Below are 24,763 nucleotides of genomic sequence, written 5' to 3' on the forward strand. Positions count from 1 at the left end.
GCAGTTTTCATTTGAGCTTGAATCTAGCCTTTTTCATTTGCTGTCATATACCGCAGCATTAGTCGAGTACTCGCAAATTAGCTTTTTCTATCGCGCACGCTAGCGCACATTTGTTCAGTCTTCGCGTTGTTTATTTAGCCTCAGCTGATTGCTCTCGATTATGTTTCAGCGGTGACGGCATCTCACATTCGAGCCCGAACGACAGTACCAGAATATGCTCGAGGCACTTTGTCAATGGAGAAAAAAACACTTACCTGCCATTTCGCCAAAACATCTACTGTGAAGTGCAAGGCACGCTCCAATTTATATATACAAATGACAGTTGAAAAATGTCTGCGGCCGTATTTGCTCACTTAAGGGGAATAAAATAATGATTAGTTAACTTACTTTGAGTTCGACGTTGCAAGCATGCTTGCTTTGTTGTGACAAACACTTCGCGACCCGCGGTGGTTGCTTAGTGGCTATGGTGTAGCGCTCCTAATAACGTGGTCGCGGGATCAAAAACCCGGCCACGGCGGCCGCACTTCGATGGGGGCAAAATGCGAAAATACCCGTGTACTTAGCTTTATGTCCGAGTTATAAATACCCCAAGTGATACAAATTATTCCGGAGTCCCCCACTACGGCGTGCCTCATAATCAGATCGTGGTTGTGGCACTTAAACGCCATAATTTAATTTAAACACTTCGCTGCGATGTCCGTGCTGTTTACTTTGACACGATATACATGGTTGCAGTCGTAAATATGACGTCCTTTCTCAAGCGTAGGTGGTCTAAAATGGGCCTCGATGTCTTCGATTGCCTTAAAACCACAATTTAGAACGACCGACACGTTTCAAAGGAGCGCCACAAAAGCATACCTCTATAGCAGTGGCCTCCTCGGTGTTTCGCGGAACTGACTCGGTGGCGCTGACGGCTGAGCCGATCTAAGTTTAAGGGGCTTTAAGCCGATCGCTGCACCACCTGACCATTGGAGGTAGCCTGAGAGCGTGCATACTCTCAGACCTGCTACACACGGAAACATTTCTACAAAGCATGAGCAAAGGACGACGTCGCTGAACTTCAATCCCCTTTTCCTTGTGTCAGGTATTAGCCCCGAGAAAGAGGAATGGCGCCCTCTCGCGAGTGACGTCACGGCCAGGACGCCGCTCGCTCCGGCTCGCTCGGCCGCGCGCGCTCGTTCCCTTCGTGTATGCTTGGGGTATAGGTGGCTCGAGCAGTACGTATTGAAGAATAAGTCGGCTTCTTTCAGCTGCAATACCTTAACCACAGTTTCTTCTTCAAAAGCGTGTGAGTCGAGAAACTTTGCGACTTGGATATCGCAAGCTAAGTAGCGTTAAAGGGGTCTACAAGTTTTTGCAATGCATATATGCGCCGTGTCTATCGGTAAATTTTGACTAAAAAGAGAATATCTGCAAATTCAACGCGCGAAGTTGTGTATGATGCTTCGCTAAACACTTAACATTCCTTTAGTATTTAGCTATGAGAGGTATTGCATTTTACGTGGAAGAAAAATTTGGTAATTGGCGTCAACATGTTATCCGATATTAGAAAGACACTGCCCAGCGAAGCTGTCATCATGATTCCTATTACTCTGTTGTGTTGTTCTATTCAAATATGGCCATTCATTAATGCGTAAAAAAATAGTTAGGCGCGCATTTCTTATGAAAATGTTTGCTGCTACTTTCATCCCCCTCTGAAACAGGCCTCCAAAAAACGAATTGCTCATGGGTGCTAACACGACGGCGTGTCATGTAGAGTATTTACATAGTTAATTCACAAACACCATAGACGCAATCACCTGAGAGAAAAGTTTCGTTGTTGAGATCGACAGCCACTCAATTGAAAGTGATGAAATGTATCATAGTGGCCCTCAGTAGCCTTTATCGACAATATGGCCCACCCCTGATCACGTAACGGTAGCAATCGACTGTCCGTATGGCGAGGCACGCTATGTTCGCGAAACCCATCAGTTCACTTCAACTTCGAATTAAAACCATAAAGCATTTTTTTACAGTGCCAACTGGAATGGCTAAAGTATTCTCGAACTACTACTACGCAGCTTAGATTGCCTACAAAAGGAAAATTCAAGCACCTTTTGTCTCACCATGTCTCGATCCAGCATTATTTAATTATACAAACGGATAACTATTCGCTTCGTCGGTACTTAAAAGAGAACCTTGCAGGCTAATTTAAGTTTGCTCCAATCCAATCGCAAACATTCATAAAGAAAGCACCACAAGCCTTGCATATACTTTCACTTGATTTCTGACCCTCCACAGGGGGAATTTCGATATCTTCAATATGTCCCATACTACTAGTCATTGACGCTTCGACTGCTTTCTGGCTGCAGCTATGTGGTCCAGCAGGCATACTTCACTAAAAAAATTGGGCCGAGCAGCCTGTGTCAGTTTGCCAAACAGATTCGTCATGTATATTCCTTAAGCAACAAGCACCAGTAAATTTCTCAAGTGAGTTTGATGTGATTTGATTTATTAATTTCCGTTTACACACACACATGTACAGAGGAGTGGTAAATGGAGGTGGATGAGGGAAAAAAGCCGCACAGACGCGGCTTGAGGTAATCTCACCCTCTTAGGTACAATATGGCTGCATGGGGCAACACATCAAGCGCCATATAAATTACATCTATATAGTGGCCATAAAACATTGCAGTTATACAATATATGAAAGCACAGTGAAATATTTCCACGATAACAATGCAAAACACACTGCGGCATTGAAATAAATAAATGATATTCACTTGGTAACATAGACAAAAACAGAGGAACATAATATGCATTATTAATCATTAACAAACGCGCTCTAAAGAGGTGAGTTGAACGTGTAGCACGGAAAAGGGAATATATATTGGTACATTCCTATTTGTACTCTGTAAATAGCTGTAAGCCTTCATTAACTTTACTTCAAATTTCCGCTGCTTAAAAAAAATAAACACGTGAAGAACCGCCTAATGTTGACAAGCAGAGAAAGAAGCAAGTGAGGCGTGTAGAATCTAAGCTCCAGTATTAGTTAAGTCACCGTGCTACTGCCGAGCGTTTCTGTGAGGAAATGCAAAAATTCGATATTATACCATGAACTACTCGTCGTGAGCAAACCTGTTTTAGCGGAATAAAATCAACGTAACTGCTGTGGAAGTCCTATATAGCCAGCTTTGTGACATACTTGTTGCACCGCGGCAGGTATGGTATCATAACTGGATTCCTATAGGCTATGCTTTTGCGATTGTCTATCCGCGTATGAAAAACCCGCAATGGGCTGGTCTGCGTCGCTTCGGCTGGCACTGTAGCGTTGCCTTCGAGAGCTGCATTGTTGTCTAAGAAATTAGCTCTTTGAATAAATGTTCGCAAAGGAAGACGTCATAAAAATATATTTGAGACGACCACCATAAGTATACAAGCAGAGAGAACGAGGGCGAACAAACGAAAACACCGCAGAAAGCGCCCGTACAACGCACGAACTGTAGCAGACGACAGGCGCGAGTCCCCTCCCTGACGTCACGCGAGCGGCGCTCGCAGCGCCGCTCGTGTTCGTTCTCGGGGCTAATAGCTCGAGAAGCGCCCCTTCTTTTACGAAGTGACGCTCATTGCCAGTAGCGCAGCCAGAATTCTTTTTTTTTTTTTTACGCAACACTTGGTCGGTGGCTGGGCAGGCCGCATACTAACACAGAAATTATGGAGGGGTTGGGGGCACGTTCCCGGTGTGCCACCCCCTGGCTATGCTACTACCGATTTCTTAAGGACTGTTGCTTGTTGTGCGACGGTAGCGCATGTTTTGTAATCACTATATCATGGGCATGCATAATTTGCCAAATTTCACCCTTTGAGCTACCCTGGTCACCAGTTTGCTTCAAACGCCCTCAGTGCGACAAACCGACGACGTCACTGAAACTCCGAGCTGCGCTATCGCTAAGGGATCTGCCCCCCCCCCCCCCCGCTTTTCTCTCTCTCTCTCTCTCACTACTGCATGCCCATTTCATTTCCGAGGTCTGCAGAAACTGTTTGCTTACTTCGAATCTTCGATAACTTGTGCACTTCGCTATAATTAATGCTCCTAAATAATTACTTATACCCGCACGAGGCACTTTTAAAGGTTCTCATATGAACGTACAAAGATTCATTGATAGGTGCGCGAAATATTTCACCAATGTCATCATCAACCTATTTTATGTCCACTGCAGGACAACCGCGTGTACCCTGTGATCTCCAATTAATCCTCTGCCGTCCTCGACTGCGCTTCTCTCTTCTTGGCACTGATATGGTCTCGATAGGGTGAGCTGGGTCTTCAGCGCAAGAATCAGAAACCGACGACGAAGCCGGGCATCGTGATGATGAAGAAAAGTAAAAAAAAGATTGTATTCACTTCATTGGTACATGGTTGTGACTCTCCTCCGAGTCTCGAGCGGTTCTGATTAACGAGGGGACTATATGACGGCCCTAAATAACTCCTTGCGGTCTTGTGGTCGTCGCTGTCTTCCTCGGGAGCCTGCGGAAGTATTAGTTCTTTCGTCAGGCTCTGCCGTCGACGACCTCCTGCCCTTCGGGTGTTCTCTTCGTCTTCCCCTTTGTGTCAGCTCGGGGAATAAAAGGGATGACACTGTTTGGAAGAAGAGGGTAATTATGTCGACATGGGGACGCCCGCTTAAATGCTTCTCACACTTAACAGGTCGATGTCCAGGCTTTTCTGGAACGAGACAAATCATATTGTAATGGGAACGTACGCCTGAATGTCTCTCACACTTGACAGGTCGATCATAACAGCCCGTCCATCGCCACAAGAGGTCTCGAAGGGGTTGCAATATCCAAGCACCACGAAGAGACCGGTAGGTACATCTGCTTCCTTTCGCCGATCGTTCCAAGGCCTGCCTGGTGACACCTCCTGGAAATAAACCACGCCAAGCCCAAGGCACAACAAACAGAGAGCGCCCAACTAAGCCCGAGAACTGGCAAGTTCTCACGTTCTTCACATAAAACCCTATCAGAATCGCACCTGTAACTCTCGTTCGAGATTCCTGAAAACTAACAAATGAGAAAACCAGACTTCAGTGCGTATTTCAACCAGCCTAATGCCAAACGTTTTTTGTTTCCTTTTTCTGAGAAAGCCACGCTTGTCGAGAGACTGAGAACGTATTGAAATCCAGCAATAGTGGCGTTAATAATAAATTCAAAACGGGCAAACAAAACGCCTTCGAAGAAAAGCAAAGAACGAAAAGGGGCCTTTTGCAATGAACAAGAAACTTATGGATGCGCCTAATTCCACAATTATTACCTCTTAGTGCACACTCGATTGGATCGGTATTTGAAGGCCTTCGGGCCTCGCTGAATGCAACAAAGGGTGCCAAGCATATGCTGCCCTCTGTCGTCATCTGCCACTTTGCGCGCGCGCGGCTTGTTTTTTAGTCCCTGAGAAGGAGGCCGTAAACGCGGGAATAATTGTCAGCCTCCTTTTCCCTCACTCTCGCGGTGCATTCTCCTGCAGTGATAGTCTGACTGGTCCTGTTCGTACACGCTTATCTCCGCCCGGTTGAACCTTTCAGCCGCACCCCTACTCGCAGATACGCGTTCTGATTTGTTGTTAGGTGACGCCTTCTTTTTCTCACCCGCCGCAACGAACCCTTTGAAGTTCTGCGTGATGGCCTGTTCTCTTGTCTTACGGGCTGTGATGTGGCGATTTTCCCTATACTTCGCTGAGCCGAATGCTTGGCTCGATTGATCTTGCTCTGTTTAACCAATTTTTTGCTATGTCAGGCGGTCGCCTAATGCGCCTCTGAAGTTCCCGAGCGTTGGGTTCCTGCCCTGCTGGACTGTCCTGGCATTCGCCCGTCCTTTGCACGATTCCGGAAAGTCGCCCAAGTGCGGAGGTACAAGGGAGTTTTTCAGCGCCTCCTTGAACCTTTTGGGGCTGTTTAAACTGATGTCATCTCCGCAAGGAACGTCCTCCTGAATAGTCCTTGTTTCTACTTTCGCGACGTAATTTCTTCCTTCTTCCGTCGCGATTACTTCTTTACCAACCTACAGCGGGTCTAAAGAGCTTTCCGAACGTGTTAGTACCAAATTAGTCTGCTCTGCTAGCCCTTGCAGCGGTATTCTCACTGACCCGGATGCCTCCTCGCTAGCGCTTTTTTCCCTGATTTCATTAGCTATGTGCTGTTCTTCCGGAGTGTCTCTGTCACGAGGAATATTTTTGGCTTCGTTGCTGTGATTTATCTGCGCCGCGATCTCTCGAGCGTTGAAACGCGTGAGAGCTTGGACCATATGGTCGCCAAAACTCAGGCCTTTTTTCTTTAACATCATTTCCGAGTGATTTGAAAATAAGTAGGGAGAGTGTCTCAACAGATTTGGCGATGCTGCAGCTTCAGTCAGCAAGAGTCCAAACGACCTTTCAATCCTTACGCTGGCTATGGGCAAGCAAACACTTTTCTTCTCGACTACCTGCCGGATCAACGCATATTCCCCGGTGAAATCCTCAGGTTTCACATACGCTGCGTGGACAATGTCCATTGTCGCAGCTGAGGCTCCAAGTACTTTACACTACTAGGTCGCGAAGGTATATAGGGTTCTAAGGGGGCCAAGTTGTCATCGCCGCCTTTCATGAAAGGAAAAAAAAAACAATTCTAGGCTTCGGACAGCCGATCGCAAGGTGCCCAGGCTCCTGGCAAGGGAAACAGACGACCGGTTTTCTAGCCTCAAGCGCCTGTCCTATTTTTCTTTCGTCTTTTACTGCGGTGTTATACTCTTCTGAATTATCGGGCTGCACGTCATTTGTCATACCTCTAGCTTTTTCGTGGTGAATGGAGCACCTGTTTTCCTCTTTGCTGGATTTAGTGAATGGCCTGACATGCGTTCTCTCGGATTCGCGACGTGATGCGAATTCGTTTGTTAGCACTGCAGCACGTTCCAAGCCATTTTTGCCCCACCTATCTTGAATCCACAGGCGCATCTCCTCAAGAACCCACGGAATGGCTTCACGCAGATTAACTCAACAACCTTATCGTGAAAACCGAACGCATCTTCCCCTTTTAGCCACTCAATTAAATTGCTTTTCAGCTTATAAGTAAAATCTTGAAAAGTCTCGCCCGACGTTCTAGCTGTCACCCGAAAACGACGACAGAAAGCCTCCGATAAGAGCCGATATTTCCTTAGGAACGCAGCTTTTACTTTTTGATAGTCATCTGCGTCATCCCTCGTTAGCCTTGTAATTATTTCGGTTGCTTCGCCAGCAAGAACGGTCAGAATCTGTAGTGGCCAACTTTCTAGTGCCGACACGTTTTTCTAGCTGGTTCGTTCAAAAGTAACGAGAGACAATCCAATGTACGTCATAGCTTACCTTGTACGACGGCATGAGGTCCCCTATTTTTACTCCTGCTTCACCTGAACGTCTTTCATTTACTGAGATGTTATTTGCCCATTGTATAGTCAGATCCTGCTGTATACGTCTAGTTCTCTTAGCTTTAGTTCGTGAGCTCTCTGTTCCTCTCGTTCATAGGCGCCGACTACGGGGGCCCGAGCCCCCTCAGTAGCCCCTCCCGGCAATGCCGAAGTAAGCAAAGCTGACGATCCTCATAAGAAACACTTCCAATAATTCACAACATTTATTAGGGGTGGAAACACCGTAATATGCACGCAGAGGTCATAAATATATACAAGTTGTCTCAATTAACTGTAATGCACCAAGATTTAAAAAAAAAACAATGCGTTACTCGAACAAAACCTAGTGCATATTTTTCCAGTACAGTAGTGTAGCTTCCAGTAATGTCTTCGTTACTGAGATTTAATTAGGTAATTGTAATTAATCATGTAACTCGAGACGTGCTATCATAATTATCAAAGTGTCAATGAGGCATTTGTAGGCACAGCCAAGTTACATCTAACTGCAGTATATTCAGCTACGAACTGCGTACTAACTTTTTTGTGACTGATAACTAAATTCTGCAAAATATGGAGAATACCATACGTGACTGAATACATACATACATACATACATACATACATGCATACATACATACATACATACATACATACATACATACATACATACATACATACATACATACATACATACATACATACATACATACATACATACATACATGCATACATGCATACATACACATACATACATACATACATACATACATACATACATACATACATACATACATACATACATACATACATACATACATACATACATACATACATACATGCATACATACATACATACATACATACATACATACATACATACATACATACATACATACATACATACATACATACATACATACATACATACATACATACACACATACATGCATACATACATACATACATGACTGCGCTGCCACCCGCATCATAAACCAGCGCCCTCGAGCAAAGGTGCGAACAAAACCGGGATTTGGAAACATGCTATGCCTTTTACATTGCTTTTCGCGTTTCGTGTGTGGTCAGAACGGCGCTTGGGTCTCGTTATCAAGGGGGTTTTGTTATCAATGTGATCAGTCGACTTTGAGAAACGGATAATAATTGCGACGTAGAGAGGAATGAATAGCTGCAAAGCCGCGAAATCTGCTGTTGGCGCTCCTTCCGTACCATTATTAAGGTGATGCGTTGTCTCTTCGGGTTTGCGACAGGCAATGGACATGCTCTGAATCAGCTTATTTGAGGGCGCTGCTTTATGACGTGGGTGGAAGCGCAGTCACGTGGTATTTTTCATATTTCGTGAGGTTTGTTTGCCAGGCCAAAAAAATTGCACCCAATTAGTACGTTGCTGAAAACACAGCAGTTAGATGTCATAGGGGGGGGGGGGTGCCTGGGGGTGCCTACACATGCCTCATTGACAATGTCGCGAAAAGGAAGAAAAGACGCATGAGAGAAAAAAAAAAAACAGAGGAAGAGAAAGTGAAGCAAGAGAAACGAAGGCAAGAAGAAATTGAGCTTGAGAGGGAACGAAGGCAGCATGAAATTAAGCTCACTGAAGCAAGACTAAAGACATCGCGAGATTAAGGGCGCCGCCACAAACAGAAAGCGTGAAAATGGCGAGTTTGCTTCAGCCGTACAAAACAGGCGATGACATAGGTCTCTAGTTGAGTAATTTCGAACAGATCTGTGAGAAGCGATTATTTCACCGGGACACATGGCCGGAGCGGTTGTTTGAGTTGATGCCGCAGGAGAAGTCGCGCAGGTCGTAGCCCGACTGAGCGAGGCCGAGGAAGACAAGAGCAGATTGTGAAGGCCGGTTTGCTTGCTACATTCAAGGTCTCCGCAGAGGAATGTCGGGGGGAACCGATTCCCTCGAATGAGATTCAGGAAGAAGGCCAGGCGCCGCGTTGCGAGGCGGAACACAGTGCGAAGAAAGTGGATGAAACTGCTAGCTCGGGAGGCGTATATAATTAAACCGGAGGAGGAAGTCTTGCTGATTTCCCCGACAGAAATTCAGGAAGTTGGTCAGGCCGAGAACACGACAACGGGAAGAAAAGAAAGGCACTCGGAACGGAGCGCCAAAAACACTGCCAAGAGAAAGAGGCGTCGCAAATTCTGACTTGCGGCAGAAAAGACAACGCGGCCGAGTAAATCGAAAGCCACTAAACCCTGTGGGGAGCGCCGAGAAGGCGCGTTTGTCGTTTGAAAAAGTTTCGAGTCAGAGCGCGTACGAGTCACCAGACGAGGTTGAAAAGAAAGCGACGTTCGGCGCGGAGAAGAACAAAAGTCAGGGGCCAATTACGTTCCCCCTCGTTTAGTTCTATTCGAGGTGTAGCCTGTCTGACAGGGGAGCACGCGGCGGTCAGGCGACGCGACGTAGTCATACCAGGCAGTGCATTCCGAGGGCAATACCAAAAAGACAGGTGGACAGCACGAAACGCATCGGGGCTCTGCAGCGAGGGGAATGACATACGTGCCTTTTGTATTCCCGGGTTGACAAGTTTGACAGGAGCGTTCAGAAAGCGCCCCCCTCGAGTATGCATGGTTTAAGTTTCCACGCGTAGAGCTTGGAAACTTTTTTTCGATGCGCCGTTTTTTTTTGTTTAGCGGATAGGATTTATTTATTTATTTATTTATTTATTTATTTATTTTTTAGATACCGCCAAGTATATGTGAAGTGTTTTGTGCGTGTTGCTGCGGGTGTATGGGCACTAGAGTAGAGAAATGACGTTATCAAATACGCAAGTGGCATTTATTACGCATTACAGAGATTACGCGCTTAACTTATGGTACAGCTACTGGGGGTCCGACTGTCTAATCTTACAATAGTGGGCCCGCTGTGTCGGCACCCCTCTGTCTTGCTGCCCGAGTCTCTTCACACCATTTCTGCCCCCTACGTACACGCGGGGACGCCATAACTGAGCAACCGCCAAAATTGTGCAAGAAATTAGACACTTGTAAGCCTTACAACTCCTAATGAGCACCGGTTTGAGCTCGATGGATTAGACCCATTATACCCACATGGCAGAGCTAAGGCGACCAATACCGCTCGGATCGACAAACGTACTGCCGAGCTACGCTTCTCTGAATGCCGAACGAAAGGCTAAATTTGGCTCTGATTGCATTATGCGCGGCGGGACAACGGAGCCATGTGTACGCGCACGCGACACATGCATGATTAAGTAATGGCTCGATCTTAACGAAGCCAAAGTACGATGACAAAAAATTAGGCAGAACTAATCTCACGATTACTGTCGACGGTAACGCGAATACTTAAATATAAATTATGGTATTTTACGTGCCAAAACCACTTTCTGATTATGAGGCACGCCGAAGTGGAGGACTCCGGAAATTTTAATCACCTGGGGTTCTTTAACGTGCACCTAAATCTAAGCACACGGGTGTTTTCACCCGTGTGCTTAGGATCGAATCCCGGCGGCCGTGGCCGGGATTCGATCCCGCGACCTCATGCTCAGCAGCCGAACACCATAGCCACTGAGCAACTACGGCAGGTAGTAACGCGAATAGCAATCGAGCAATGTATAGCGACAGAAGATATTTCTGAAGCCAGGTTTATTTAGGACGTGTAGTGGTAATTCTGAGACTTTGTCACATGATCTGGAATTGTCACACTTTTTCTAGGCACTCGCCTTCCGAGGTCGCCCATGAGCATGGAGGCATGACAACAACTGGAATGGCCAAGCAGAAATGGAATGGCCAAGCAGAAATGATATTGCTACGTTGCAACTAAGAGTGGCGCCAGTCAATAGAAGACGGCAGTTGGCGCTTTTGTATGGATCACAGACACTTCAACAAAATTACACGCAAGGATGTCTACCCCTTGCCGCGTATTGATGACGCCTTGGACTGCTTGCACGGAGCCGAGTACTTTTCATCGATAGACCCCTGATCAGGCTATTGTGAAATCTCGGTAGATGACATGGACCGTCAAAAAACTGCCTTCGTATAGCACCCGATGGCCTCTACCAACTCAAGCCTATGCCGTTCAACCTTTGTAATATCCCTGCAACCTTCGAAAGAATGATGGACTCCTTACTTCCCGGCTATAAATAGTCAACGTGTCTATGTTATCTAGACGATGTCGTAGTCTTTTCACCAACTTTCACGAGTCACCTAACTGGCCTTAGTTTGAGCAGTTGCCAAATTCCACCCCTATACTTGTACGGCCACATACTTTCCGTGGTTAGCGATGTTCACGCCCTGTGACCGCTCCAAGAATATTCACTTGCTGTTTTATACGTCAGGCCGTTTTCACAAGGACGCCGACTGCCTCCACCCTGTCGCTCGCCCTGAATATGATGCGCATGACATCGAATCTTGCGTCCTGGCCATTTCTGATCTGCACGACATCCGCACTGAACAAAGGAGTGATGACTGCTTACGTATTCTCATCGATCGTCTCAATTCTGGACATTCGGAGGCCAAGCTGTGCATGTTCGTTCTCCGCGACGATGTTCCCTGCCGTCGCAGCTTACGTCCTGAAGGACCAGAATTTTGATTCCTTGTACCATGACACCTCCGGACATCAGTTCTTGGGCAGTTGCATGACGCCCTATACTGCAGGCCACCTCGGCGTTTCGCGTACTTATATATGACCGAGTACGACGCCGCTTCTACATGGCCAGGCCTGTACCGCTCTGTGCACCGCTATAGTATATAGGACTTGCTGGGACTCACTGGGACACCAGTGAGGACGCTGCAGGATAAGAGCTGGGTCACACTGGAAGAGACGCTGGTTCCACTGCCGTGACGCTGGGGCGCGCTGGTTTTTTCTCGCTGCAGTTCGCTGGTTCGCACTGGAAACTGCGCTGGTTGTGTTTGTGCCGCACTGGTTCCAGTACGCAAGGACGAGCGCTGCTGAATATTAAATGCTTTATACGATTTCATCGCTTGATACTAGTCTCTTGTCCTAAATAACGCTATACCTTGGGGTTATAAAACCCTATTTCGTGTCACAGCTTGGAATAGAGGTGCGTGAGCTGCCCTGTTTATTCATGGACATTTGAAACTGAAGATCATTTTCGTTTTTTTCATGTTCCCTTTTGACTGGGCGGATAGCTAAATCCTTGAAGGAAACCACGTAAACGCAGAGGACGCCGCGTTTTTTAGTAGTTCGCACGTAACATATGACTGAGAGTTGTCGTCGTTGTCGCAGTGTTGTGGAATGGACGTGAAATGCAGAAGTCGTTCAGACGCGCGCGAACGGAACCCCGAGTTCGAAGCCTATCGCTGACTGATGTTATCGCACCGATAACAAAGCTGAGGTGATTCGTGCGCTTCCACTTTCCCTATTGTACTAAAAAAAGTGCTGAGGCTCAAATACACACATTTAAGCTTTCGCCAGATACCCGCGCCGAGATCGGTCCCCACCGAAGCTTGGGCCTATAGCGTATCCGCCGAGTCCGTCCTCACGCTATCGGCGCGTCTAGGCTAAGTAATCAAGAAATCTAACAACGATAAATCACTCTATATTTCGGAGCAGCGTTTAGGAAAGGAGGGCTGGTCGTTCTCTACAAGTCTCGCTTGCATGGCATTAACGCGATCGCGGTCACGCGCCCCCTCAAACAAACGTGAAAGCTCATCTTCAAACGAGGAAACTGACCATGTAACGCCCTCACAGCGGTCGGGAGATACGGCTGATGAAAACCAGAGGACTCAGACTTGTCGCGCATCAATTACCTGATCAGTGACAGTGAGTGAGGAGCCTTTCGAGACTCGGGAAAACGGGGCGCCTAGGGCTGAAGTGGAAGGTTCACACTGCTTAGCCCTGCATCTTTTTGCTCGGATCAGCTTAGTAGGGTTGAACGAGAGGCGCTTATCGCGGCGCAGAAAAGTGACCCTTCGCTGACTGTGCTGCAGCCTAATGGGAATGAAGGAGTGGCCCGAAAGAATATCTCGTTCTACACTAGGTCAGGTCTCAAGTACCGGAAATATCAGGATTCCAAGGGTCGGATATACAACCAACTACTCGTGCCGGAAAAGTACCGACCACACCTTTTACAGTTAGCGCATGGGTATGCTTGGGCGGGTCACCTCGGTATCAAGAAGACAAAGGCTAGGCTAGCGCAAGATTTCTATTGGTCAGGATGCTGGAAAGAGGCTGAAACACTTGTTCGGTCATGCGACGCATGTCAGCGAGTTGGTAAGTCTAACGACAAGTCACATAATTTCACTCGGGGCGAGATAGGGCAAAATATAAACTTTCTTCAATCGCCTCAGCTGTGTCTTGCCTACCCAAATGACTGTTAGGAATTGCTTTGCAATTTCTTCTTTAGCTGTTTATTCTCTTTGAATATGTCTTCTTCGAGAGCACTATTTGTAGAGGTCTGTACCCCGGGCTCATTATCGGGTGCATGTTTCGTGTTTAGTACAATAACCGTAATGGTGCTGTTAAGAGCACAGCGGGGGTTAGAGCGTTTGTTTTCATGGAGTTTGGTCTGGCGTTGTAGAGAGCATTGGGAGGGTGCTCACTTTCACCGAAGTAGTTGGTGTTGATTTTCGGTCACTCCGTGAGCTTTCTAAGATACAAGGAAAGGAAAGACCAGCGGATGACATGGCGGCAAAGCCATTTCCTTAACCTCATCAAGGACGTCACTCAATCAGCACATAGCATACGTCGAGCCGCGTCGAACAGCTCGACTTCTGGATGTATTATCTGGCGGCGGAGGTGCTGTTGTGCAATACCACGTGCCTATCATCGAGGCGACGGGAGCTGCCATACTACGGGCACCACGTGCGTATAGAGACTGAGGCTGCAGTTTCCAAATTTTTGTCACTGCAGTACCCTTACATCTTTTCGAATCGTTCAAATCAGTTACTGCGTGAAAAAGGGCTTAAACTGGGAGAGGGCGTAGTACAGGCATTGACGCGAGGCCAAGCTCGTAAAATCGCGTCGCTTTCGGCCGAAAATGCACAAGCTACTCCAGCGGAAGTAGCAAAGGAGATAACTGCAATAACCGAATCCGAGCTGCTCGAGTGATGAAAAAACTGTTGAGGAAAGCCTGCCAGCTGACCAGTTCAATGAGAGCGTAGCACTAGAGTGTCAAAGTTCAAGCCTGCAGGAAGAGCAAGCTGACGCACTCACAAGTGAGACAGAGTCGTTATTATCACCTGCCTCAATAAACTTTGATCAGCTCTTACGTGTGGATAGAGAGTCATTGGCAGCCGAGCAAAATAATGATGAGAGCTTAGCTAAATTACATCACACAGCCAAAGAAGGCATTGCTATAGGCGCAACGTGACGATACATGAGAGAGGAGGATTGTTGTATCGGCACTACAGAGATCGAAAGGGTAGGATTTTAGATCAGTTAGTCGTACCTACTAAGTATAGGGAGGACCTTTTGAGTCTCTGTCATTGAAATGGGTGGTCCGGCCACCTAGGCATAAACAGATCAAAGGAAATATTGCTTATGGAATACTACTGGCCTGGCTGTTTCAAAGACGTAGAAAACTTTGTAAGATCGTGCGACGCCTGCCAGCGTTCTGGTAAACCAGGAGAGACATGGAAAGCTCCCCTGAAGGTAGTGCCCTTAATAACAGAGCCTTTCAGACGACTTGTAATAGACACGGTATACCGTGTCTATATATTACAAATCAGGCTACAGGTACTTGTTTACCATACTGTGTCCGGCTACAAAGTTTCCAGAAGCAATCCCTCTGAAAGAGCTCAGCTCCACCGAAGTAGTAAACGCGCTTCTGACAGTGTTTGCACGAGTTGGGTTTCCAGCCGAAATTCAGGCAGATCAAGAGTCAGTATTCACGAGCTCACTGACTTCCGCAGTCTTGAAAAAGTGCGGGGTAAAGTTAATACACAGTTCTGTCTATCACCCTCAGTCGAACAGTGTAGAGAGGTGGCATTCAGTGCTTAAGCGAGTTTTGCGTGCGCTCTGTTATACGAGCACAAGGAGGACTGGGAGAACTGTCTGCCGGCAACTTTGTTTGCTTTGCGAACGGTTCCACATGAAGCGAGAGGGTTCTCGCCAGCAGAACTAGTGTATGGGAGGGCACTCCGTTCGCCACTGAGAATGTTAAGAGAGAAGTGGGAGGAAAAATGGGAGAGTCCAACAGTGGTTGAATACGTGCTAAATCTGCTGGAACGGCTAAGCGCAACCCAAGAACTATAGTCGAAAAGAACATGGGAGTAGCTCAAAAGAACGCCAAATTCTATTACGACAAGAACGCGAGGCTTCGTACGTTTAACGCCGGAGACCAGGTAATGATCCTCAAACCTTCAAGAAAGAACAAGCTTGAAGTTCACTGGGACGGGCCCGTTAAAGTGTTGCACAAACTTTCAGATACTAACTATGCTCTGAAAATGCCCGGTCGCAGGAAGGAGGTGAGGATGTATCATTGCAATTTGATGAAGCCGTATGGGGCTCTTGCATTGCCGAGGAGGCGCTGCGAAAAAGGTGCTAAAAAGCGCTCTCTGTCCTAAAATGGGTCGTACCGAGCTCGGTCGTCTGCCTCGGAAAGCACGTTTACAATATGGACCCGCCACTTTCGGATGTGTTATATCACGGCCTGCAGCGAATATCGGGCGCCGAAGATTTTTTCAGGGGTGGCACGCTGCGTAAAGGCAAGAAATTATGCTGTGCCGAATACGTGTACGCCGTTCAAGAATTAGGCGACGAAGTTTTAGCACGGTGTCAATCGCAAGTGAAGCGAGTCGAGTACGAAGTGGAACTTCAGGTAAGGTTTGCACGCTAGCTGCTAGATTCAGGCGCACAAACGCGAGGGAATGCTTGCTATAAATGAATCCACAACAGCGATAAGCAGACATCATGTGTACGGAACTGCTCGAGCACACGACGGTATACACGCCGCGACGGCAGCGGTCTTTCGACATGCCGCGAAACGGCGGGCGTCCTGCAATCTTTGTTGACTGCATGCCGCTAAACAAGTAGTTATGTCTGCGTTGTAGTAGCGGCCATCTGTCCCTTTTAGTAACTGGTGATAACTGATGCAATGCATATGAGCTCGCACGTACGTGCGAATCGCGCTGCAGCGCGAGCTCGTGCACTGCTCGCTTGATGTAGCTTTTCATGACAGCGCTCGAACATCGATGTGCTGCAATCAATACTGCCTTGCTGCGCGGCCTCAACGTGCTGGCTTGAGATCAAGGATGAGCGCATTTAACTCTGTTAACCTGTGCTGCTCGTAGTGGAGTAGTGAATTGTCATCGAATGAGCCCGACCATTTGTGCTCATTTGCACACACCTGGTCACTTCACCACTTCGCATCGCTCGAATTGATTGTCGCTGAGGCCGGGTCTCGAATCGTGAATTGCCAGCCATGCCTGCTGCTATATGTCGGTCTGCTGTCGGGACTGTAGGTGCAAAAGACCGAAATTTAGAACGCAGATAATCAAGCAAGCTTCAAGACAGGCGAAGCAGTCAGCATGGTACGAAGTTTCGCTTACTCAGCGCGACGAACTGCAGCTATGCAGCGCGCCCGACGCTCCACATCGTGAGGCCTTGAAGGAAAACTGTAGAATTTGATGTTGGGATTCAGGCCTCCTTGTTCATGGCAGCCGACGACGCAGAAGTTATGTCGGTGACGCCTTTTTGAGGCTGGGCTAGGTGTCTCTGTATCGGCGTCACCGATTTCTTCTGCTCGTAGCATTACGTCCCACGGCACACGGAGAGTCCGTTTTCGTTTAACTATAGGCTGCGGCGAGCTCGCAGTGTGGTCGCCGTGGTCTGTGGGAAGTGACGAGCCCTTTCAACGTGTATTAACTGAGTTGTCTGCGCCTTTCTTTCTTTTATGCGAAGCATATTACGAGAGCTCAACCCAGCTCCTCAGGCGCGGCGGTGTCGCCTTGAAACCACGTGACACCGTGACGTCACGACAGAGGAGAAGTGGCTTTGGCTCAACTCTTGCAATACGGGCTGGGTGGGAATCGAACCAGGGTCTCCGGAGTGTGGGACGGAGACGCTACCACTAAGCCACGAGTACGATGCTTCAAAGCGGTACAAAAGCGCCTCTAGTGAATGCGGTGTTGCCTTAGAAACAAGCTGTTTCTAAGGCGTGCGTCTCTTGCTCAGGCGCACATTTCGTTGCCGCGCCGAACGCTGCTTTGCTCGACGCTCACCGCGTCCAATGCGGGGCGCGTAGTCGCTGCCCTGTAGCCCATTGTCTTACACCCCTTGGCGGATCGACGGGAACGCTGTCGCGTTCCACTCTTGAAGGCGAAGCAGTAATGCATGAGTTGTTTCTTCGTCTAGCCGAACCAAATATAGCCAAGCAACAGCAGTTCACCAGGCTAAACAGTGGTTCAACAACTAAAATAAAGGCTAGTATGCTTCGCATCCTGGGCTTAACCTTACCTAAGCCACAGCCATTTTTTTCCTTTTTGCGGCTGTCTGCAAAGCCTTCAGAATTAATTTGTTCATTTGCACAGTAACAACTACCGCAGGCATTACGACCTTTCTCGTTCTGGGTCTCGCAACAGGGCAGAAAAAAGTACGAATCGACGCAAAACTCGGCCTAGAAACGTGTTTCGCCACAGCCAGGGCTCAATACGACCCAAGCTGGTACGACCCAGATGTCGTTTCCCGCGCCGCCACCAGGCGCCGCTACTATTAGCCCCGAGAATTAGGAGTGGCGCCCTCTCGCGAGTGACGTCACGGCCAGGACGCCGCTCCCTCCGGCTCGCTCGGCTGCCGCACGCGCTCGTTCCCTTCGTGTATGCTTGGGGTATGGATGGCTCGAGCCGTACGTATTGAAGAATACGTCGGCTTCTTTCAGCTGCCATACCTTAACCACAGTTTCCTCTTCAAAGGCGTGTGAGTGGAGAAACTTTGCGGCTCGGATATCGCAAGCTAAGTAGCGTTAAAGGGGCCTACTAGGTTTTGCAATGCATATAGGCGCCGTGTCTATCGGTAAATTATGACTAAAAAAAGAATATCTGCAAATTCAACGCGCGAAGTTGTGTATGATGCTTCGCTAAACACTTAACATTCCTTTAGTATTTAGCTATGAGAGGCATTGCATTTTACGTGGAAGAAAAATTTGGTAATTGGCGTCAACATGTTATCCGATGTTAGAAAGACAGTGCCCAGCGAAGCTGTCATCACGATTCCTATTACTCTGGTGTGTTGTTCTATTCAAATATGGCCATTCATTGTTGCGTAAAAAAATAGTTAGGCGCGCATTTCTTATGAAAAAGTTTGCTGTTACTTTCATCCCCCTCTGAAACAGGCCTCCAAAAAACGAATTGCTCATGGCTGCTAACACGACGGCGCGTCATGTAGAGTATTTACATAGTTAATTCACAAACACCATAGTAGCAATCACCTAAGAGAAAAGTTTCGTTGTTAAGATCGAGAGCCACTCAATTGAAATTGATGAAATGTTTCATAGTCGCCCTCAGTAGCCTTTATCGACAATATGGCACACCCCTGATCACGTAAAGGTAGCAATCGACTGTCCGTATGGCGAGGCACGCTATGTTCGCGAAACCCATCATTTCACTACAACTTCGAATTAAAACCATAAAGCATTTTTTACAGCGCCAACTGGAATGGCTAAAGTATTCTCGAGCTACTACACCGCAGCTTAGATTGCCTACAAAAGGAAAATTCAAGCACCTTCTGTCGCACGATGTCTCGATCCAGCGTTATTTAATTATACAAACGGATAACAATTCGCTTCGTCGGTACATAAATTAAGGCTAGATTAAGTTTGCTCCAATCCAGCCGCAAACATTCATAAAGAAAGCACCACAAGCCTTGCATATACTTTCACTTGATTTCTGACCCTCCACCGGGGGAATTTCGATATCTTGAATATGTCCCATACTACTAGTCATTGACGCTTCGACGACTTTCTGGCTGCAGCTATGCGGTCCAGCAGGCATGCTTCACTAAAAAAATTGGGCCGAGCAGCCTGTGTCAGTTCGCCAAACAGATTCGTCATGTATATTCCTCAAGCAACAAGCACCAGTAAATTTCTCAAGTGAGTTTGATTTGATATGATTTATTAATTTCCATTTACACACACACACGTGCAGAGGAGTGGTAAATGGAGGTGGATGAGGGAAAAAAGCTGCACAGACGCGGCTTGAGGTAACCTCACCCCCTTAGGTACAATATGGCTGCATGGGGTAACACATCAAACGCCATATAAATTACATTTATATAGTGGCCATAAAACATTGCAGTTATACAATATATGAAAGAACAGTAAAATATTTCCACAATAACAATGCAAAACACACTGCGGCATTGAAATAAATAAATGATATACACTAGGTAACATAGACAAAAAAAGAGGAACATAACATACATTATTAATCATTAACAAACGCTCTCTAAAGAGGTGAGTTGAACGTGTAGCACGGAAAAGGGAATAAATATTGGTACATTCCTAATTGTACTCTGTAAATAGCTGTAAGCCTTCATTAACTTTACTTCAAGTTTCCGCCGCTTAAAAAAAATAAACACGTGAAGAACCGCCTAATGATGACAAGCAGGTAAAGGAGCAAGTGAGGCGTGTAGAATCTAAGCTCCAGTATTAGTTAAGTCCCCGTGCTACTGCCGAGCGTTTCTGTGAGGAAATGCAAGAATTCGATATTATACCATGAACTACTCGTCGTGAGCAAATCTGTTTTAGCGGAATAAAATCAACGTGACTGCTGTAGAAGTCTTATATAGCCAACTTTGTGACATACTTGTTGCAGCGCGGCAGGTATGGTATCATAACTGGATTCCTATAGGCTATGCTTTTGCGATTGTCTATGCGCGTATGAAAAACCCGCAATGGGCTGGTCTGCGTCGCTTCGGCTGGCACTGTAGCGTTGCCTTCGAGAGCTGCATTGTTGTCTAAGAAATTAGCTCATTGAATAAATGTTCGCAAAGGAAGACGTCGTAAAAATATATTTGAGACGACCACCATAAGTATACAAGCAGAGAGAACGAGGGTGAACAAACGAAAACACCGCAGAAAGCGCCCGGACAACGCCCGAACTGTAGCAGACGACAGGCGCGAGTCCGTGCCCTGACGTCACGCGAGCGGCGCTCGCAGCGCCGCTCGTGTTCGTTCTCGGAACACGATAGTCTCGCACCCAGACTAACCGAACGCATACTCTCGCACCCGGGTTGCCCGGTCGACCGGCGCCATTTTGTACTGGGCTGCCAAAGTGTGTTCGCCGGCGACCGGTAGACATGGCAAGCGTTAGCTCTAGGACTCCAAAGTGCGGAAATGTGCCCGTTCACGCGGATCCAAAGTACAAGAAGTCATCTGGGCATCATTGCGTCATGTTTGGATGCCAAAACAACCAGCGCAAAAGGAGCAGATTGCTTAGCGCTGTTTGCGAAGAGCACAACGTTGACACGTAGGGAATCGTGCCGGTGCGGTGTTTTCAGCCTGCACCGATTTCCATCCGCAACGAAGAATGCCAAGCTGCGTCACCGATGGATAGCTGCAGTGAATAGGAAGAACTACCAACCCAGTGAAAATACACGGGTGAGTATTCGATCTGTGTATATTTTGGTGCCACGTTTAACTTTGCGCCCTACGAACGTAATATGTGCAACACGCAGGTTTGCTCCGAGCACTTTCTGAACAACAAGCCCACAGAGAAGAATCCCGTGCCGGTGCTTCGCCTTGGCTATTACATAAAGGCAAGCCTTTTCGTGTTTTCAGTAATGCAGGGCCCTCGACAGTTAAGCGGAACAGTTGAGTTCGCGGTTAGCGATACTTGTAGCTGGTGCACGGCATGACCATTAAGCGTGAACGACAAGTTGTAGGCAATAGAATGTTGCCCTGCTGGTGAGCGTTATTGCTATAAAAGTAAACCGAAGTCTGCTCGTCACGTAGCACGCGTCCACAAAAACGTAAACGACGATCGACTGCTCGTCGCCGAAGGTGTTCTTGCAGCGCGCCTGTCTTTACGAGCTGGTGTTGCAGGTATCATTCGTAACGAATTCATTTGAGCCTCCTGAGCTCTAAACTGCGTGCGGGCTGTTATGCGGGGCCAAGCGCAAGATTTTTCCGTTCTTATAGCGAGGAAAATAGGGTTGTTCATTATTCTTGTATTTTGTAACAAAATTTTGCTCGTTCTCGCCAGTTTTTGTTTTTTTTACTGTTTTTTTTTCTAAGGGAGCGCCAACAATCCGATATGGCCTCGCACAAGCGAAACAGGTCTGATACCAGGTAGCTGCAGTTGGTGGGGCTAATTTCTTGGAATGCAGGTGCGGTTGTTGTCTTGTACCAAAGGGGTCCCTGATGATGCAGCTTTAAGTAGGTATGGTAATTTTATGTGCACTGTCATGGTTTGTGCAACAACTGTACAACACCTGCAGCTGTCATGCTCACCCTGTTATAGGCGCTTTGACTGCACACGTAGTTTAACATTATAGCTACTGTAGTTCCTCATTTTCTAATGAGTGCAGGTTTAGCATCATATATGCTGCTTGTTCGAGTGCTGTAGGCTTGTGTTCTGAATGTTGTACGATAAATTGGACGATATAATTGGCCTGGTGTATTTTCTATTTCATTTTGAGAGGACTTAATATCTTCGCAACAGTGATGGCATGGGAAAGAACTGCAGCCCTTCTTACTATAGCATGTATTTTGTTTTCAATGTGCAGGTGGTGAAGGGCAGGCGTCTGCTAATCAGGCAGGCTATAAGCCCAGTCAAACGACCTCGCCAGTTGGTTGCCAAACGCGGCCAACCCAGTATAGTGACCATGACAAACAAGACCAAACTGAAAGTGCAGAGGACAATGTTCTGCGTGCTTTAATAATATATGGCACCAGCACAGTGCTGTATATTCCTTCACAGGTTACGTGCCAAAAATGCGGAGATATTACAGCTCACACTTGTTCTAGCACATAGCGCGCGGTTTGTACAAACGTAATAGCGTACTTGCCCGATGTATTCGCTTCTGCAGTCTGCACAGCACTGAGTGTGGCCATTGCGGACTTGCATGAGGTCTTGAAGTTTGATTGGATCGAGACAGCGAAAACGACAGGTTAGAAAAAACGCGAAACACGCCCTCCACCCAGCTAAAAAGAAGTCAAGTTTTGCTTTTGCGCCGGGTCGCATCTCCTGGCGTGGCAGCCCAGACCTGGTACTTCGCGGCGCTTAGGATAGATGGCGCGACCAGCGCTCATCAATATGGCGGCGCGCTTTGAATTCTCGGTGTTCTGGTGTATATAGAGCGGAGCGGAGTCGTTAACTATACCACCAAAGAGCAGGATGGCACTAGTACCAAGTTTAAGGAGTATAGGGCAACCTCCAACTCTGAAATCGGCGTAGAAGGAGTAGTAAAACATTCGGTAAGCCCGCACGCTCTAAGACCCGAGGAGCTAGAGGACCTAAAAGAGGTGTTAGGGGAATATATCGACAGGTTCAGCGATCGGCCGGGTAGAACCGAACTAATAACGCATGAAATAGAGCTGACATCAACCGAACCCGTAAGATCAAAGCCTTACAGTGTGTCTCCAAGACAGAGAGAAATTATGGAGGCAGAGATACAGCGCATGCTAGACTTGGGAGTTATCGAGCCCGCTGAGAGTGACTACACGTCACCGCTAATACTGGTAGAAACCCCTAACAAGGACCCTCGTCCGTGTGTTGACTACAGGAAGTTAAATGACATCACTAGGGATCAGCTGTATACCCGATAGCCAACGTTGAGGCACGAATTGAAAAAGTTAGCGCTGCTAAATACATTTCAACTATAGATCTCGTGCGGGGGTATTCCCCTTTCAGAAAGTGCCAGCCGCTATGCCGCATTCATCTCACCTGTTGGCACTTTTCGGCCTCTTGCACTCAGCTTCGGGCTGAAGAACGCCCCGTTCAGCTTCGCTAAGTTAATGGATATTATCCTAAAAGACTTGCAGGAGTTTGCCTTGCCATATCTGGATGATGTAGCAATTTTTTCGGACAGCTGGGAACAACACGTATCGCACCTCAAACAGGTGTTCTCACGGTTGAGGGAAGCCGGCTTAACGATGAAAGCGGAATAGTGTAGATTTGGTTGTTCACAGGTTACTTATTTGGGCCATGTTGTCGGCCAAGGCACGAGACGGCCGGCCGAGCTGAAAATAGATAAGCTACGATTGGAGAATTTTCTCAGCCGCGCACGAAAACAGACCGTCCATTTTTGGGACTAGTGGGGTACTATCAACGGTACATTCCGAATTACTCGCAAATGGCAAGTCCATTAACAGACGCTCTCCGAAAGGGAGCACCGAGTAACGCGTACACTGGGATAAGGACAAAGAGAACGCTTTCCAAAGTTTGAAAACGCTATTGGTTTCTCGTCCTGTGCTTTGCGCGCCAGACTACACAAAGAAATTCATAGTTAAATGCGACGCAAGCGACAGAGGTATGGGTGTGATATACTTAGTCAGGTCGGCGACGATAACGAGGAGCATCCTATCCTCTATGCCAGCCGTAAACTAAATGTAAGAGAGGAAGCCTACAGCACTTCAGAGAAGGAATGCGCTTGTTTAGTTTGGGCCGCCCAGAAGTTGTCGTGTTACTTGTACGGAGCGAAGTTCATCTTCGAGACCGACCACTGTCCTCTGACGTGGCTCAATCAAATGTCACACAAAAATGGCCGCTTGCTCCGATGGAGTCTCACTCTCCAAGAGTGCAATTTACTTCTCCGTTAGATATAAGAAAGGAAAGTTGCATAGCAATGCGGATGGTTTGAGCAGAGTAATTTGAATTCTGCGTTTGAGGGTCCCGCCTGAATTTTAGGGTTACTAGTGTTATATTATTCAGCCAAGATCCCCTCTCATTTATCAGAATTTCCTCCATGATTGCTGAATTTGTCAGCGCGAAATTGCTTCATAAATTGGCATAACGAAATGCAGCATTTTTTGTTTCTGAACTTATGTTTTCTTTGAAGCCTAGCTGGTCTAAAGTGAGATCCAAGGTACGTTATCTCGGCGCAGAGCCGTATTGTGGGGTTCATTTTGCAGTTGCCTGTCCTTGTTGGATGTTTTGGGGCGGTGACATCATTACACAAGTGGTCGCTGCGAGCCAAGGCATCGCCCCCTGGCCACCAGCCGTTCTCTTCCTGCCCAGCGGTTGTCAGCGCTAGACAGTCGAGATTTTCCGGGCCATGGAGGCGCTGTTAAGAACGGACAGCTGCAGTGCAAGTTTTGCCGGCCAGTTGCGACTGTGGAGGCAACATTCCGGGAGCGTCGCCGCACACCTCTAGCCACGGCGTGACTAAGTGTCTGTGACTGTGTGTGAACAACAATACGTGCGTCCTCGACTCTCCGTCGCTGGAGCCGAGTTTGACGAAGTCGCCATTGTGACTAAACGGACTCGGCGGAAC

General features: G+C 47.4%; 1 long non-coding RNA gene across 1 annotated transcript; it reads left to right on the forward strand.

Moving 5' to 3' along the window:
- Positions 1-20,565: 20,565 nt before the first annotated feature.
- On the forward strand, positions 20,566-22,227 carry LOC139057356 (uncharacterized). Its single transcript, XR_011512706.1, has 3 exons — positions 20,566-20,927; positions 21,005-21,085; positions 22,055-22,227. It is a non-coding gene; the product is annotated as an uncharacterized lncRNA (long non-coding RNA).
- The last annotated feature ends 2,536 nt before the right edge of the window (positions 22,228-24,763 follow it).

Source organism: Dermacentor albipictus, chromosome 1 (genome assembly GCF_038994185.2).
Source record: "Dermacentor albipictus isolate Rhodes 1998 colony chromosome 1, USDA_Dalb.pri_finalv2, whole genome shotgun sequence".
Taxonomy (NCBI): Eukaryota; Metazoa; Arthropoda; class Arachnida; order Ixodida; family Ixodidae; genus Dermacentor; species Dermacentor albipictus.